Here is an 18,351-nt window from a genome sequence, read left to right on the forward strand (position 1 = left end):
GGAAACACGTGCAACACCTGTACAACATGAGTTTTCAAATGGAAACCTATGAAATATTTAAATAGCTAAAGAAACTATGGGTTAGTCCACATTTTTCCTCTTATTACTGCTATTGTTACTTAGTATGAGGGATGTCAAGATTATTTATTTTTTTAGAAACTGTAGGGGATCTATTGTTGAAATGTGAAGAGGTCTCTGCGGTTTTTCATACACAGTTAATTTCTGTAGATTAAGAAAAATATTTATAACAGATAAAAGAGAACATTTTTTTTAATTTGTTTGACCTTTTTCGAGGGTTTCAAAATACGATCCCAAATCCCCCAAATATTTGACAGAGGAGGCTGATCTCAGGTCCCTTGTAACTGCATTGTCAAAAACCAGTGAAAACCCATAAAATACAGTTAGAAGCAACTTGCCCAATGTCACAATGAAGACCTAGAAATAGAGTTCATCTTCTATTTAAAAATCCCAAGATAAACACTAAACATACAGCATTCCTAATGGTCTATACTCTTGTTTGGTTGGCTGTTTTTTGTTGTTTGGTTTGCGTGTTTTTGGCAGGCTAATGAAATTTAGCATAACACTGTGGGTTTCTGTCATCTTCTTTCCTTTTGTAGCATTCTTGGAACAATGTTATAGTATGGTCATGTTAAAAAGATTTTTCCAGCACTTTCTGATTCTGAGGTTCCTTCTCTTGTTTTGTGTACCAGAGGTCTGATCTTGCATCTTTGCAAGTGCTCACACAGTCACTCCCTGTTCTACTACTATGTTTGCATTCAGGGCTTATTTTGAATTTTCAAGATTTATTTATTCTAAACACTCCAGACTTCCCACTGATAGCCAGTGGTGTGACCTTGGCTTGCGGTATACAGATCAGTGATCTGAAGTCAGGAATCCTCATCCCGTTACTGACGTGCAGCCGAATCTTGGAGAAGTCACCAACTCCACATTCTTGTTTTAATCTTATAACTCAGCTGATTGTACATACCTTCCTTTCTAAAAACAAGCCCGGATGTATACAGATAAAAAATACTGAACATTATATTATTAATAACCGAATGCTTAGAACAATCAACTGAACATCCATTACACATTAATCTTTCAAGTTGGATTGAAAACACTAAAAATATATAAAATTGTCATTAACACTTTAAAAAAAACCAAAAACTTATGATATGTGAAACATAAGTATTTCTTTTATTCTTACTGAAAAGAGGCTTATTTTGGTTCAAGGAAATATGTTAAAAAGCTTCTTTTCATTGATTACAGTTGATCAATAACTCACTGGGCATATTGTTGTCAGGCCCGTGGATGCCAGCACTTTCTCACGGTGGTTACCTATCAGCAGTGTTGCCATAAATTATTGCTGAGTCAGAAAGGAGCAGTATCTCCAATCGAAGCATAATGTGCTTTAACTTTCTTCACGCTATGAAAGGCAGCTAAGAATCCTCATATTCCTGGTTCCAGTGAGGTCCCTTCTGCAAAGCCTATCACCCTGTAGATCTTTCATACTTTCCTACTTTTTATGCCAATCTCTGAACTGGCACAATGCGAATTCAGCTCCGCGCATAATTTATCAGTATTGATTATATTAATACTAGATGCAATAGGCCCATCAGCATCAGCTTGCACAACGGTCTTCCACTGCCATTGTACTTTCTACTATCTTTCCTGGTGTGTGCAGCCCTGGAGACATCTCCATTTATGCCTCCTTGTGATTTATTTATAGGAGAAGAACAAGAATCTCCCCTCTTCACAATGAAGACATCCCAAAAGTCTGCCTACATATCGACTCACAGTTCCTGAAGTCAAGATTTTGCTGTGGTGTTTTCCATTGAGAGTCTTCATGGAGCACTGTCAGCCCCCTCATCTCTTCTAAGATCTGTTTCTCTTCTCAAGCTAATTTTCTCTCGGTCTTTTTTCTCATCAGATTATAGGAAGAACCCTTCTCCTTGTATTATGACCCACCCTTTCTGCATCCTCCTTCAAAATGATTTAAAAATATGAATCAAAGGAAAAGACACTTTAGAACACATTTTTATGACAGTAAAGTACATTTGTCAGGACATAACACTACCCAGATCCCTTCACTTTGGCTTCATGCCCATCATAAGCCATCTAGTTACATCACATCTGTGTGATGATACATACCAATTGGCATAGAGACTCTTCTGCAAGTGTTTTTTTTTCAGTCTAGCAGCCCATCTATCAATCAACTTTTTCTTGGCTGGGACCTTTACGCCAAATCTCTTGGCCATGACTTTTTGTAAGTAGAATGAGGGCATTTTGCTCCTACGTAAGAATAGGCTCAAAATTACTTCTGGTATGTTTCAGATATGGTGGAACAAAGGCTTTCGTGCATCTTTTCACTAACCTCACATATCTTTTGAATCCTCAGCAGAAGAAGACATGCTAAAGGCCTGCTAATCCATAGAATAACATCAAAAGAAGCATGTCATATTTGAAATTCAGAACTGATAAATGAGTCAGCTCTGTCTTTTGCTTCTTCGTATTTCTGTGGTTCGTGACTCACTCACTTGAAGGATATCTGTCACAATGTCTTTAGCCATTACTTCACTTTCAGATTTGATTCTACAGGTCTGCCCAAACTAATAGTAAGATTTCATTGCAGAGTGTTTGTATATCTTCCAGTATTTCCCCCCATATCATTTTAAATTATTGGAGAAATGGGCATAGGACTGGGTTAACGTCTTACATTTTGAGGAGCATCACACTCTACACACACACACACAACAATGATAAAGAGCAGCAATCTTCTGCTGTTCAGTGCATAACTTCATTAAGGTGGTTGTTGGTCCTTTTATTTAAAAGGAAAAAAAATCGGGTTTGCAACCAGAAAGAAAACAAAACTTGAGTACCTGACAAAGTAAGCAGATAAGCTGCTGGAATAGATAAGCAGCTAGAATATTACTGTACAGCTTTTGAAGCTCCTTGTATTGCCTGCTGTCAGAGCCAGGGCAGCACATTAGATAGGGTGCCCTAGTATGATAGTTCTCACTGTGTGTTTCATACTGGATTTACATTCAGGTGATAAGAGCAGTCACGTCTTTTTAAGTAGGCCAATTGTCCCTCATGCAATTGTGTCAGCTGCTGGGGTTTAAAAATAATTTTGACTAAAAAAAAAAATAATCTTCATACTAATAGAATCCTTAGACGTAAGATAATGAGATAAAAATTACACAGCTTATATACTTCAATGGGGTGTGGTAAAGCCTAGCACATTTGGATTGCTCATTCAACTTTCAGTCTTATTTCCATTTCCCTCTTCTTTTTCTCCTTTCCTGGTTGAATAAGAACAATTTGTCCTTCATAGAAAAACCACACACACGCAGACAAAAAGAGACCATACAGCAACTTCTGTGTTCAGCTACCGCTAGTTTGTATTAAAATGTAGAGGTTTTTTGTTTTGCATTACTGTGGGGAAAAAACAAACAAACAAACCCAGTATTTCGTATTTTTTGTCAAAGAGGATGATTGCTAGCAGTGAAAGCTTTAGCAACACTGTTCTGCTTCAGATGGGCCTGCTGAAAAAAAGTAAAACCTTAAGGCTGAGAAATGAAAAGAAACTTATATGGAAAAGATGAGATCAGAGAAGTTAGAGAGGAGAACCACTCTGGAGCATGATGAGAAGATAAAGTAGATAGGACTGAGTATCAAAGAAAATGGGCTGATGGAGCTGCCTGTTGACTAAGCAGTAGTTGTTACAGCCACACAGTCTTCTTCTAGTTTTCATGCATTTACTGTCATATCCAGAAATTCTTATGATGCTAGAGAAGAGCGTTAATAAGCCTTTTCAGCTGCCTGGCATTATTCCTCTGATATACTGTTTGTTTCCAAAAATGTTATCTCCTTTCCTAAAGAGGCTGAGAATATTTCCTACGCTTCTGCTTGACACAGTTTCCTAGAAACATCTTGATCTTCTGACTTGCAAATACAGAAGATAAACTAGAATTATTTTTCCTCAGTCTCCCTTTTCTCCTCTACACCCTTTATCAAGTCAGTACCTGCACTCGTACTATTTCTTCCAAGGTCCTCTTTCATGCACGAAAAGCGTGTCTTCAAGTGGTATTTTGTACAGAAAGTGCTCTGAAGCCAGAGCCGGTGATTTTGGATGCGCGTATTTTTAGATAGACAATCAATTTTTGGCTTCAGCCATAGGGGAAACTTGTTTATAGAAAGTGAGACAATCGCTTTATTTTCTCACAAGATCCCTGCCCTCTAAACCAGTGCATTCCTCACTGTCCCATGAGCTTCGGCAGGGCAGCAAAGCTGCAGCACTTGAGCTTTCCCAGGGGGGATGCCCAGGGGCCGCTCCCCGCCGTCTGAGGGCAGCGGGCGGACCCCACCGGCCTCGAACCGGATTCGCTCCGGATTCGCTCCGGATTCGCCCCGGATTCGCCCCGGGGCCGTCCCACACCTGCGGGCGGGGCGGTCCCGGTGCTGGCCGCTGTCCCGCCCCCGGCGGACACTGGCCGCCTCCTTTGAAAGCCGGGGACGGCCGGGAGGGCAGTGCCAGGAGGGAGCTGGGGCTTGTCTGTAAGTTTTGGGGTTTCTCTGCTCCCTGTTGGGATGTTGGGAGTCCCTGGAGCTTGTGTGGTTAGTGAGGAGTAGTTGGTTGTCCTCGTAACCTGCTCCTTGTGGGGCTTGGGGTCAGCATCTTCTGGGTTGTTGGGGTGGGCTTGTTGTCTGAGCTTCTGGTTGTATCAGCTATGGTAATGGGTAAATCACTATGGTAGTGGATAAATAACTACTTCTTACCATGCTTGTAGGGCAGTATGGTGTGCTTCTGAGCTCTGGTGTGAGTAGTAATGGAAAAAACTCTTCTTACGATCTTGCTGGTGGGTTATCTCTTGGTCTACTTGCTTGGTTGACAGAAATAGTGATATTATTAATGGTGAACCTACAAGCGAAAGGATTTTTTTGTTGTTGTTTGTTTTTGCTTGCTCTAAACCCCTTGATGATAAATGGGAACTAGTGAACTGATTTTTTAGAAGTGGTGGAGATGGGATTTGTGTCATCCCTGAAAGGTGTTCAGTTCCAGAGCCATGCAACTTAGCGCTATTAAGTACTCTGTAAGTGTGTGCTGTTGAAGAATCTCTTTGAGCACTGATATTTTACATGTTCTTGGCTTTTCTGTATTTATTCCTAATTGGTTAGGAACAACAAATCATTCAGGAATTGCTTCACCTGTTTCAAGGTAGGAGTCTTAGCTTGTACCTTCTGAGGCATGGGGTTGCTGTGAGAACAAGGGCGTACAGTGCAACAGCAGAGGCAGTGTGCGGGGTTATCCTGACATAGAGTACGTATGTGTTCATGCATTTCACTAGTTCCAAAACTCCTTCGATAGGGAAGAGCTGGGTGTCTGCTTGGTATATCTAACTCCTGTGTAGATGTCTGCCATGGCTTGGGTGCACAAGTAGGCTTTATCTTCTTGTGCTGGTGCTTACTCTTTCTATAAACTCCATAAAGTTAGCTTGAACTAGAAATTCCAAAGTGGTTCTTACTCCTGCCTGGCTCTGTGAACTCCCTTCTGCAGATTTAGCTCTGCACCATGGCTCTGAGCAGGGTTCTGGTGGCAGCTGCCTTTGAGAACTGCCTGGGTGTCTCTTTAGAAAGAGAATTTTAATGCACGGGCTGGCTGTGTTCGTTTATAGAATTACTGCTTCCAATAATATCCCTGCTGATCTCATGAAAGAGGAGGGAAAAAAAATAAACAGTAATGAAAAAGATGCTGGGTTTGTTCCAGCTGAGGCAAACAGTAACTTTTTCCTCAAAACTCCTCTCTTCCCTCCCTCCCGTCACCCTGCTGGGGGACAGGAGGGACGTGATCTGAACACTGTTCTCCTCGTGGACTTCTAGCATGAAAGAGGTTTCTTTTCCCTCATGAAACTGTTCCATATGAAGTTCTCTTCCTCCTTATTCCTGTCCAAAGAGAGCTCTGTGAAGGTTGCCCTGTTATGGCCAAGCAATGTAGCCGAGAGGTGTGCTGCTGAGTTTTGTGATTTCCTGAACGTGCCACTCACATTGTGACAATCTTTTTGGGAGCAAGACTCCTGCACACACGGGTGATGTTGGGCAGACCCTCTCCTGCAAGCCACTCTGCGTGAGCGAGCCTCTGGAGGCCACCAGGCGCCCTGTGCCTGAGCCATGGATGTGGAGCAGGTGGGCCCTCAGACGTGATGCCACAGTGTTTAGAGAAATAAGAGAGGAAGGAGGGTGTTTCATGTGGCTGTTGTGTCTGGAGTAATTAGCAGAATGGCCATAATTCCCTTTTTACCTTTTTTTTTTGAACTTAAAGGGGTGTGGGGGGCACTCTGTCTACAGCTTGCAGTGTGCCTGTAGAAGCAACTTTCCCTCACGGCTGCATCTCCTCCTCATTAACCCTTCCTCCATCGGCCCCTCATTATTACCCTTTGCATAACACCCGCAACCCAAACCCGCTTCCACAGAGCCCTCTGTGTGGCGTGAAGCGTGTGTGCGCGCATCCCCGTGACCGGTTACGGGCTCTCTATTTATTTCTTGACGGAAATAAATCTTTATGTTAGTAACTTTTAATATTTATTTTGGAGAAAAGACGCGTTCCTGCGCGTGTGTGGGGGGGGGACCGAGCGGGCACCGCCAGCCGCCTCACGGCGCTGAGGGGAGCTGAGGACACCATGGCGGGGGGGGGTGACGGGGACGGGGACGGACCCCGCTGGCCGTTGCCGCCGCGCGCGCGCAGAGGCGGCCCCGGGGGGCTGCCGTTACCGGCTGCGGGCGGCCGTTAAACGGCTGCGGGCGGCCGTTAAGCGGCTGCGGGCGGCCCCGCCGGTTCTCCCGGCCCGGCCCGGCCCCGCCTCGCCTCGGCTCGCCACAGGGGTGAGTGAGTCACGGCGCGGCGATGGCGGGGGCGGCCGGGGAGCGTGAGGCCGGCGGCGGCGGCGGCCCGCAGCCAGCGCCGCCCCCGCCGCGGAGCCGCCCTGCGGCCGGGGAGGGCCGGCGCTGAGGCGGCGCCGCTGCCGAGTGCGGGGCCGCTCCGGGAGGCTGCGGGGAAAGCTCCGGAGGAGAAGGAGGAGGAGGAGGAGGAAGGGAGCGGGGAGGGTGCAGGTGGCGACGCCGCCCGCCCGCTGGGGGGCTGTGGGCGGGCAGCCCGCGACGTTTTCCTGCTGAGGAGGCCGCGTCGTGAAGGAGAGCAGCGGCTGCCTGGGGCTGGCTGGCAGGTAGGGGGGTGTGTGGGGGTGTGGGCGGGGGGCACCTGCCTAAATGCTGCTCCCCGGATGGGGCAGGAGGCTGCCAGAGCGCTCCTGAGGCTCCCGGGGGTTAGGAGATGTGCTGAGGGTCGTCGTGGGGTGAAGGTGTGCTGCCGTGGGTCCGCTCCTCGAAGCCAGCCTTCAACTCTGAAGTGCAGCTCAACTTCTTGCTGAGGGACCAGGTAGTTTTCCACTACCCCGCACAGCTTCTGCCTTCAACCTAGCTCAAGATCCCTGTGAAAATGGGTCTTCTGGCAAGGCTTAAATCCTAAAATGCAATATAGGTGAGCAGTTGTTCTGCTTAATCTTTCCAATCCTTTTATTTCTTTGTATTTACAAGACCTCAGCAAGTTAAATAAATATCTGTCCTGAAGCTACCTAACCACTTAGAAGCAGGTAGCTGCTCGTTACCCAGGAGAATGGCTCCAGGGTGGCACTGTCAAACGTACACCTGTTTGGGTTACGCTCCTTCCTGAGTCCAGGGGCTCCCAGCAGTTCTGGCAAGCTTTACTCTGCTGCAAGTTATTCATCGGTTTGTCTAAAACCCAAGTTGTTTGGTGTTTGTTTTTAATGAAGTTGCTTTTGTTTATTATTTGTTGGTGCGTGTTTTTTGATGCCATATAGCCTTAGTTACTCTTGAATGAAGCCAGTAACTTTTTTTATTTTGATTTAAATGATCCAGGATTCGATTTACTAGAGGTCAGTGCAATCGCTTCCTTTTTTTTTTTTTTTTTCCCTTCAGGATAGGATTTACTTTGATTTTTCAATTAAAAAGATGTTATCAAAATGTGATCATAGAGAGAAACACAACTGTTTCTGTCCTTCTGGAAAGCATTGTTCAAGGGTACAATGTATAATGTGTGCAAAAATCAAAGGGGTGGAGCTTTGAGTAAAATTGTAAGGTGATGACAATGGGATGTGGACAATGGTCCCTAATGAGATTGATTTCTGTACTGTCCTTGTGGTGAACATACCCACAACGGAGAAATGAGAACTTGAAGTGGGAAAAGAGAGTTTCTTCAACTCTGAGGCTGGCAATCTGAATCCAGAGTAACTTTGTGTACCCCTATATTTTAAATCATGAGCCATGGCTTGCACTTTGAGCATCTGTTTTCTGGATCGTGAAAGCATTTTGTGACTGTAGAACTGTGAAATACAAAAGTCATTGTCAGGGTCTAACAATCCTGTTTTCATGAACTAACTAGCTTCCCTCTGAATTAAATCTGTCTGTTCTAGGTAGACACCAGAAATACTGTGTCATGTATGCAGTATTATGAAAGACTTCATATTTCTGTATAAATAATAATTAAAAAAAACAAATTCACCTCCATATCTCTAGAAGAGCAGAATAAGATTTCCTGTAAAGTATTTTAAATTCTAAAAAGCAGCTAATTCTTTGAATCCTGTGTGCTCGTATACCTAATTGAAGTACAAAGACTGAAAAATATTGTATTGATTTTTGTTTTTAAGGATTAGTAAAGAAAAAAGTTATTAAAACAAGTAATGGGCTTTAAAAAAGGAGTAGTTCCTCCCTTGCTAAGGACCAGGGAATGCAAGAAGGCTTTAAAAAAAAAAAAAAAGGTCTTCATGACTTTTTCTTTGTGACTTTTTCCTACTATAGAAACTCAGTTTGAAGATGCAGATATTTGTAATAATGTTGCGTACTTCTTTAATTTGGATTTGCTTTCTCATTTTGATAGGCTGTCAGCCTACGGTATTATTTGATACTGTTTGCAGGGAGTGGACAATACGGATGCTGTGACACTTTTATTTAGTATGGGTATGGTACTGCAGTGGTCTGGGCAGATGCTGGGAAGACCAGTGCAACACTAGGTCCACTGTCCTCAGAGCTCTCTGTCTGCTGGGAGAATTGTTTGTACCATGGGCACCACTGTCCCAGAGGATGCTGCGGGACGCTCAGCGTGTCGGGCACGCAGGCACCGCGGTCCCAGCAGATGCTGAGGACCTTATGAGCTGCTGAAGGGAAGGGTTTGTGTAACACAGATCCCTCTGTCCATCTCAGCTGCACCTGTTCCGATGCCATCTCCTAACTGCAGGCTGGACCCTGCTGTTTTAGTGAGGCTCTGCAAGCCTCTCCTGCACCAGGACACTTGCTGATGTTATCACTACTTCCCCGAGATAGCTGCTGTGTGGGGATGCGTAATACAGGGAGACAAGTACTTCCAGCTGATACAGTTGAGCTTGGAAGTCTGTCATATATTTATTGAATTCCAGCAGGACTAAACCTTTTTATAAAACCAAATCAGCCTCAGGAAAACCTGCTGCCCTCTAGGAAATGTATTTACATGCCTGAAACAAGGAGATTGCTGTGCCTTGAGGCTGTGCTTGTAGCTGGGTTAATCTTCCTGCCTTACCTTGTGCTAAGCCCCTTTCAAAATATGCGGTGTCAGTTGTGGGTCCTCTTGTTTGCAGCCTGATGGTGTGAAAAAATTGAAGTTTAGTCTGCTGTATGGATGAGGGAGTTAAGTAGTTCGTTGGAGGTTTTGAAGCTGTTGAGTTAATCGTTGCAAATAGAAAGGTTCTTAATAAAACACTGTTTGGATGTAAATCCTCCAAGGAGACAATTCTTCAGGATGACTACTTGGAGGAGAACCTGCTTGCAATAATGAAGCTTAGGCACGACAGCATTATAGTTTAAAAAACCAAAAAATTAATAATACTGAGCAGCATAACTGTCCCTTCCCCAGATGTGTGACTCCCAGGAACATCCTGTTCATTTGAAGGCATCTGAACAAAATTGCAGATCTCTTGCTTTCCCTCAGTTTATGTAGGTTAACTTGCCACAGCAGTGTCTGCTTCAAGGACATCCCACTAATTCTTTATAGACTTTGTAAACAGAAACTCACTTGCTGCTATCAGTGGAACTGTGAAACTTCCAGAGGCTGAGTTTCACTGGCACACAAAACAATGCCTTAATATTGCTGACTTCTAATTTCTGGCTGCTCTCTCCTGTAGTATTGTTTTCTTTCTATATTGAGACTTTCCTAGGCTCAATCTTACCGTAATTCTGGGCGATGCAGTAAGCTTCAAGCAAGGCTTTGCAGTGTTTTTGTGTCTATGGTTACTGATACAAAGTGGCCTGGTGTGGCCTTGAGAAAAGGTGCCAAGCCTCTTGGGTACAGCACTGAATGTTTTGGAAAGTTGCATCAGCTTAAATGATTTAAACTGAACTGGCGCAGAGCATTTATGGATGCTTGCTTAAGAATGGGTCAACTTAAAATAAATTCATTCAGAATTATTTCTAATTTAGCAATAGTAAATCTGCAATACTGAAATAAAATGTGTAGGGTTGAATTCAGTTTCCTAGATACAACCCAAGCATGTTATGGCTGAATGGAGAGTTGGGAGTACAAGTAGTGGTTCAACGTACGCCTTCAATTACGGTAACGTTAATGGCAAAAGAGGCGGAGATCGTGAAAGAAATCAAAAGTGAGCAAAACAAAAGCAGGAAACTAACAAATCTCTTAAATCATTCATTCTAATCCGCCATCTGAGAATTTACAAGCTGCCTACAGCAGTTTGTAATCACTACTTTCCAGAAACTCCCCTGGCGATTAGTAATGTTCTTGGTGAAAATGAAATTGCAGAAGCTGGCTTACCTGTTCCTTCTGTGTAAAGCATTTTGTCCCAGATAAAGCAATGCAACTTTCAGTGTTTTGGGAGAGGAGATCTTTTTGCTTAGTGTCTCTGCTGATACCTTAGGCCCAGGTCAGTCTTGCTACAGTCACGAACAAATGTTCCAAAATTGAAGCTTTAAATACTAGAATGCATTAGGTGTGCTTTGGGCACACTTACTCGGTCTTCTCTCTGCAACACTGCCATCAGGACTTGCAAACCTCGCAAAACTTGGCGCGGTTTGCATTTGTGACTCAAACTCCTGAGTTCAGTCACAAATCTGTGGCACTCTTACCTCTAAGTGGAATTTGAATTTGGTTGCTTTTTTTTCAAGTCTTGACTACCTATGAAATTAAACGGCTTTTGTGACTATCAGTATGGGATTCCCTCCAGCCTCCAAGAACAAGCCTCTGGCAGAGATTGCCTGCAACACAGGTCCTGTAAGCTCTACCTTAAAGCCACAGCAAAAGGTAATATCTTCTTACTGAAGTGCTGTTGGAAGTCTCTTGCCACATTACCTCCCCAGTATATCTTTGGTAAAACACCTGTCTGTAGAAGTCATCTGCTTTTTTACTGTTTCTAAGTTCAAACATTAGTTTGAGTTACTTTTACAACTACCTGCAGCACAGTGTGACTACACTAAGGCTCTTAAGACCTTAAGCTGCTGTGTGGTGAGTGACTCACTTCTCACAGAAAGCGACGTGAACCGTACCTAACGGTGACAAAATGTTTGCTTATGCACACACCCCAGTTCCTGCTTATGCTTACTCGAGTGCTGAGCAGTTGCCTAGTGCAGCAGTTGTACTGATTCTCCTTGTTTAAGGTAACAAACTTTGGTGAAGAGAAACAGCAGTAGTGAAGGTCATACCTCATAGCTGTTAATTGTTTAATTACAGAGGGCATGATACGTTGTATATCTGGTCGATAGTTCTAATACATTTCTACAGCAATTACGGCTCATCTGATTCTCGTCCTTCCCCCACATCAACCTTGTAAATGGGAAACAGCACTTGCTGTTTGTAGATGCTTTATAAAAGTGCCAAATACCACTGCCCATGTTTCAGTTTGAGACTGAACACAGACTGTATTGAGGCAAACTGTTCCCATCACTGCTGCTGCCTCTAAAGGACGCTTTAAAAGCTGGAATGCTGTGTTACTGTCTTAGCAGTGTTGAAAACATACTTGATGTAGTATTGTAGGATTCTGTCATCTGATCCTCTGCCAGTTATTCTGGTTTGAATTTATATTGAAATTATAATGCACAAAAATAAGCCCTTAAACTGAAAATATGAAGACAGCTTTTGTTGCTCAACGTTGAGAGAAATTCACTGCTATAGTTCTATTTTGGATTAGTTTGTACTTAGTATTTTTGGTAACTTATCTGCTTCAGGTGTATATAAAAGCTCTCAGTATCTTACGCTGGTACTTGCACTTAGCTTAAAAAGTTAATGTGTTCTTTTAGTTGCTGTGTATTAGGAGCCTGACAAAATCCCTATGCAAGTTTATTTCCTATTTTCATAATACTGCACTAATCTGAGGATACTGTGTAAGAGTGTTGTAACTTACCCTTCTTTTGCAGTGCCTTTCTTGGACACACAACCTTGTCTTCATTTGATTTCAGTCTGATTCTGTACATTGTTTTGAGTGCATCACTTGACAAGAATTAATTTATGTCTTCTGGAGTACCACCTTGGCCTTGTAGAGGCTCACAAAATTTGGCCTTACTTGATAAGTAACAAGGCTGGCTTAAGATGCTTCTTCAGTGGCAGTTACTGCAGAAGTGCAGATGCTCAGTCTGCTCTGTCTTCACAGAATGGTGGTGTTACAGTCCTGATGTGTACTGTGCACACAGCTATAAGTGATTTGGAAAGTGTTTGAAAAAACAACTCTGCGTGATGTAGGAAACATGCCAGCATGCTAAAGCTGGTCCTCTGAAGTAGAGCTGTGTGTCTTCCTGTCCTGTGAGAAAGAACAGTGACTGAAGCAGTCAGAATCCTATATTTACTAGTAAAAGCAATCAGGTACTAAAATGGAGGGGGAACTTCTCAGTGTCTTGTTTTTCCCAGAAATATGTGAACATCCATGAAGAACTTCTTCCTTGAGAGGAAGGGCCGTGCCATCCCCTTTGGGTATGAAGCAAGGGGTATTAAAGACGCTGCTCCTCCTAAGGTGCCATAGCAGACTTAGATGTCAGTATGAAGACAATTTGCTGAAGAGCTGAGTGTTACAGATGTATGCTGCTGTACCCTGCAGTGACCAGATCCTGAATTTGCAGACCCTTCTAAAATTCATTGTTTTCAGTGGTGTTTACCAAACAACTGAAACTGAATACTACACAACCTGCATAGCTGCGCAGAAAGCCCTTCTAACTGCGGGTAGCTTTTTTGTGGTAACCATGCTGGTTAGTTTCACCTATGCAGTTCCTAAAAATTGAATAAGCTGTTCTTATATGCACGAGAAGACATAACTATGACCAAGTTGCTTCCTTAGTGTAGTACTGGTCAGTGTAAAGTAAGATGGAGTAATGTATTCATGTATGGTAAAAGTTAAAGTAACTTATAGTGACTTCTGAAAGTTGAAGATGAATAAAATTACACCTCAGCTGATAGTCACAGGGCAAGGCATGATGCTTGTCAAATGCCAAAGCTAAAGTAGCTAGACTAAAGAAGCTCTATTGATAAAGATAAATAATTACAGTTCTTGCTCTAAAAATATTATTCACTTATATATAGGGCTTCTTTTTAAAAAAAAAGAGTAATTATTCTACTGACCACAGGCAGCTTATGCTTTCCAGTGTACATCACACTAGTCATTGGATGGTCTCAACAAGATAAGTAGCTGTCTGGCTTAGTTTTACTCTGCAGTATGAATGCTTCCACAAGTGGTTTCTGATTTTTTATTTCTTTAACTTGGACTTAGAGAAAGCTTAAAGTAAAGTCTTTGACATCTTTGGTTTCAGACTGACCACTTTAACTCTCTTCCATCTGAGTGGCGTTAGTTAAACTGAGACATCAGCAGGAGATTCTGGAGGGGGAGTGGAGGAATGTAGTGGGGAGAAGTGCTGTAGGAAAGCATGAGCGCCCTGTTCCATCTTGGTGCATTAAGGACAAACTCCTGAGCCTTGTGTTTTTTCCTTATTTATGACTTGAAGTATGTGTATTTATTCCTGTTCTCCCCCTACACCAGTGAAATCAAGCACAAATCCTTTAGCACTGCAAGCCTTTTTAGAACATGTGTTCAAGGCAACAGTTTGTTCAAAACATGATTGATGTGTGTAATGCACAGGAAAGAGCTGTTAATTATGGAAGTAATTGTACATTGAGTCGTAGATAACTATTGCAACTACTAGGGCAGATGCAGGAGGAATGTTGTAATTGGGGCTGAAGTAAGTGCTACCTCAATCTTCCATAACACTTATAAAAAATAGTTAATCCAGTTTTAATAGGTTGCATTACTCAGCAGGTGTTGCGCTGATATTATGTAGCTTATGCTTTCGTTACTTGTTGCTAAAAGTGAAACATGAAAAAAATCTGCTTACATGTGCATTTATAGTGATAATCTACAGTGTTTTCAGTTAAAATCACGTTATAATCATTTCTCCTTTCATCAAAAGGCCTGTAAACTAGAAGACAGCATTTTTATTGGATATTTGCAGTAGTGTGATGCAGCAGATGAAAGCCAGTCGTAGTGCGTAAAAAATGTGTTGTTAAACGGCTTGTGTTTGTCCTGTTGCTGTTATGACTAGGGCTTTAACACGCACTGTTTTCACATTAGTATATGTGAAACAACTAGCCTCTTACCAAGCAGTTCAGGATGGATTCATGCCTTAGGGAAAGTATGTAAGTGTGTGAATGCCTTGTCTTGTGCTGTGCTGCCTCCTGAATGTGTGCTGATGCCCTGTAGTTAAACAGACTAGTAACCTGGTTCCTAGACCAAGTTGTCACTGGAGTCCACGTTTCAGCTCAAATGTTGAGGCTTAGTAGAAACTGGAGTTCTTGCTGGGGAATATCTGTGTGTGTGTGTGTAGGGCATTCAATGCTCTCATGTCTGAATGTGCGCAAGAAACCTTACTGTGAGTTGTGACCCAGGCCCTTGGGATGACTGCCTTGACTTCTTGCAGAGTAAGAGAGCAGCCTGTGTGATCTTGGTGTTTATGCTTTTACCCCATAGAAGCAAAGGGGAACAGGCCTCTATTCTGCCCAGCTCGGTTTCATAAGTCTTACTGACAGACATGAGAGCTTTCAGCTTCCTAAAGCTTTCTCTGAACAGTCCCTTTTTAGACAGCTAATTACTCTGTCGGAATGGGACTGTTTCAGTGTTGAAGATGCTACTACTCTTTTGAGTTATGTTTTAGCATAACTGTACTAGGAATGTAGGAAGGACTCCTGGCTTTGGAAGATGTCTTTAATCAAAAAATGGGATGCTTCTTTTCTGTGTATGACCAGCACAGCTGAGTCTACTCTAATAATTAAGGCAGCTCACAATGTGCATTATTCCAAATAAAAGGAAATCAGTCTCGCTCAGGGGACGGAGATGATTTTCAGGCCTGACTTGCTTGCCAGTATTTGCTGGAATACTGACATTGCTGTTTCTTGTGTATTTTTCCCTCTTGAATGGGACACTGAAAGATGGGAAGTCATCTGGGAAGCTGTAAGAATGGATTATCTAGCTGCTGTAGAGCATAGAGCCTGCTTTCTAGAGGACCTAAGCTACTGAACTCTAACTCAATTTGTATCTTGTGCCTGTGCAGCGTTTTGCATTCCTTGTGGTATGAAGACTTTTTTTTTTTTTAGATGGCTTCTTTAAACTTTTTTTCATATGTGCATGCTATTAAAAGATCTTCTGGTTATTTTTATGTATATAAAAACAGATTCTTTGACTTATTAAAAGTCAAAGTATTAGGAAGGGGAAAAATAGATTGGGTCTGTGCCTTTTAGATGATCTAATTCTATTTAAAAAAAAAATCACCCAATCACCCTACACATGAGTAGTTTGTGTTCAACTATTTTTGTACAGACTTAGGGCAGAGATAACTGTACATCATGCAGTTGAATGAAATTAACACTGACCTGCAATGAGTTCAATTTACATAACCTAGACTTCTTGCAGGAGCTAACTCTATTACTACTGCTTTGGAAGGAGTGGAGCAGCATAACGCAGGGTGGAACTTGCTATTATCCCAGCCTGACTTCTGCTTCCAGCTAAATAAAAGATTCTCTTGTGGGTGGCAGCTTGTATGACAAGTCCTGAACCAGTCCATGTTTGTATCTTGTCTTGATGAAACAGTTTTAAGAGAGCATGAGCAGGGATTAGTGCAGAATGCTTTAGGCTGTCATTTTAGGTTGCCCAGCAGTTGTTAACATCTTGGTACAACTCTGAAATGCTAGCATTGCAGTCCAATGTGCATGGGTCTTGTTTTCTTCCCGATTTGTTTCTGCTAGTCTAGAGAGCTTCTGCCTCTAGACATTGTGGTACTGTAACTGCTACTGTGGAGATGCTTCTTATTTTTAATGCCTGTCCTGGAAAGGCAGTTGGTGTTAACACATTTGTTGTTATCCTTGCCAGGTTGTGTTATAGCTACGCAACTGGAACACAAAATTTGACAACCTATCAACTTCTTGAAATGGTGACTGTCAGGTGAAGTCATCCCAATTCACCTTTTAGATCAAGCCTGTGTGACACTTCCTTCATACCATTTGCTACCTCTCCAGAACAGGTGTGTGTGCCTAACGTAGCTTCGGCTTCACTGCTATTTGGATGCACTGGCCTACCTGTAGCAAGATATCCTGCCTGAGGAGATTAAGTAAGAGCAGAGGTATGTGCAGTGGCTGTCTGTAGCTACAAAACAGCTGTGGAACAGCTGATCTTTTAGCAGGCCAGCACAAGGGTGTGTAGCATCAAGCCTCCGTGTTAGGTGTAGGTAGGTACCTTAGCAAGTGGGCTGGGTTGCTGTAGTGCTATGTTGACAACAGATCCTGAAATGGAAACCATTACAAGGTCTAGCTTTCGGGTTCTTCTCCAGACAGTAACTTATAACTTTAGAGCAAGTCAAAATAATAAGGCCAGTTGCAAGGCAGCATGTGGACTGCCCTTGCTGATGCATGGAAATATTTTGCCATAATTGAGATTTTTGAGGAAGATGTGCAGGAGCACAACAGAAATGCTAGTATGTGGTCAGATGTCCTTCCTCATGAGAAGACACCAGCTGGGAGACCAGAATAATTGTTTGTTTTTTTTTACTGTGTCCTAATCTTGCTGAAGTACTTTCTCTTCTTTTAGAAGAAGTGATTCAATAATTTCCAGTTGAACACTGAGCAGATTGTTGCACAGCTGAGATTCACCACTTATTTACTATCCGCTGTGGTTACTTGGCTCACATGCACAACATCACTTGTCTTGGTGAGTCTGGAGATGACATACAGTTTTTGTCAGCTGGAGCTCTGGCTGCTGCAGTGCCTCTTCTGAGGGATAACTTTTTCCAGAACCATGTTTGTCACCTTGTTTATAGTTACTGTCTTTCCATGTTTTAGCTAGTCTACATAAATCCTTCAAGTCATCTCTTCTTCCCAACTCAATGCACGTTTAGATGGCTGGTGGGTCATGGGATAGGATGCTTTTTGAATCACTTTTATAAAATGCTTTCTATTCAGAATGAAGTTTGAGAGCTCCAGGACCACACATGAGAATGTGGCTGAACTGTGAGATGTAGCTGTAAATATACTTCTCCAAGTCTGTTTTCTCAAATTTTTGTTTGCTCAGTCACAGACTTCTTTATCTTGACCTTGCTATTTTTCTTTGGCCAGAGCTGGGAGTATTCTTCATAGTTAGTAAGATGAATGTCAGAACTAGATTTGGGTTCCAGCTTGGTTTTGTTTCCTACTGTGGAAATACTATCTTGATTCAAGTTAGTGACAGTCATGTTACTGGCCAGGTCTTTAAACAAAGAAACAGAAAATGAACAATATACATGTTTAGTAAATAGGGATTCAGAGTGAGCATCACGAATGTGGTTCTTTCAATCCTTTCTAAGAGCTTTAGGCAGTAAACTTCTCAACCTATTAGGTGAGAAGGGGAAGGAAAATAAATGAAAGGATGAAATGAAAGTCTCACGAGGGGCTTGACATAGAAAGATTTCATTACTGCAGTGATATTCAATGTGAGGTTGTTAAATGCTAGAAGACAGAAAATACTTCTTATAAAAGGCTGCAGTATAGCAAGGAATAATGGAGAGAGGTTTGTATTATTTTGGAGATGTTTAATTCCTTAGGCAAACAGCTCTGAGAGGCAGTAAAAACACATTAATAGTACTCTCAGCCTTCTCACTCAACACCTGCCCACCTCTAGGGTGGTGCCTCAAAAGGAGATGGCGAAATGTCTGGGAAAGGTATTGCAGAAAGATTTCAGTGGTACTTGTGATTGCTGCCCCACTCCTACCATCCATTAGAAACCCTATTTCTCACTGCCA

General features: G+C 42.6%; 1 protein-coding gene across 4 annotated transcripts in view; it reads left to right on the top strand.

Moving 5' to 3' along the window:
* Positions 1-4,462: 4,462 nt before the first annotated feature.
* The window catches only part of SGMS2 (sphingomyelin synthase 2), a 39,088-nt gene continuing 25,199 nt past the window's right edge, over positions 4,463-18,351 (top strand). Inside the window, exon 1 of one of the 4 annotated variants that reach the window (XM_084516982.1) lies at positions 4,463-4,557. The gene's annotated coding sequence lies outside the window, so the exon portion shown is untranslated. Of the gene's footprint in view, positions 4,558-6,759; positions 6,880-7,004; positions 7,221-7,414; positions 7,535-18,351 lie in introns of those variants that run through there. The other 3 variants (XM_084516985.1, XM_084516981.1, XM_084516986.1) reach the window with 3 other exon arrangements.

This window comes from Aythya ferina (genome assembly GCF_964211825.1).
Source record: "Aythya ferina genome assembly, chromosome: 4".
NCBI classification, from domain to species: domain Eukaryota; kingdom Metazoa; phylum Chordata; class Aves; order Anseriformes; family Anatidae; genus Aythya; species Aythya ferina.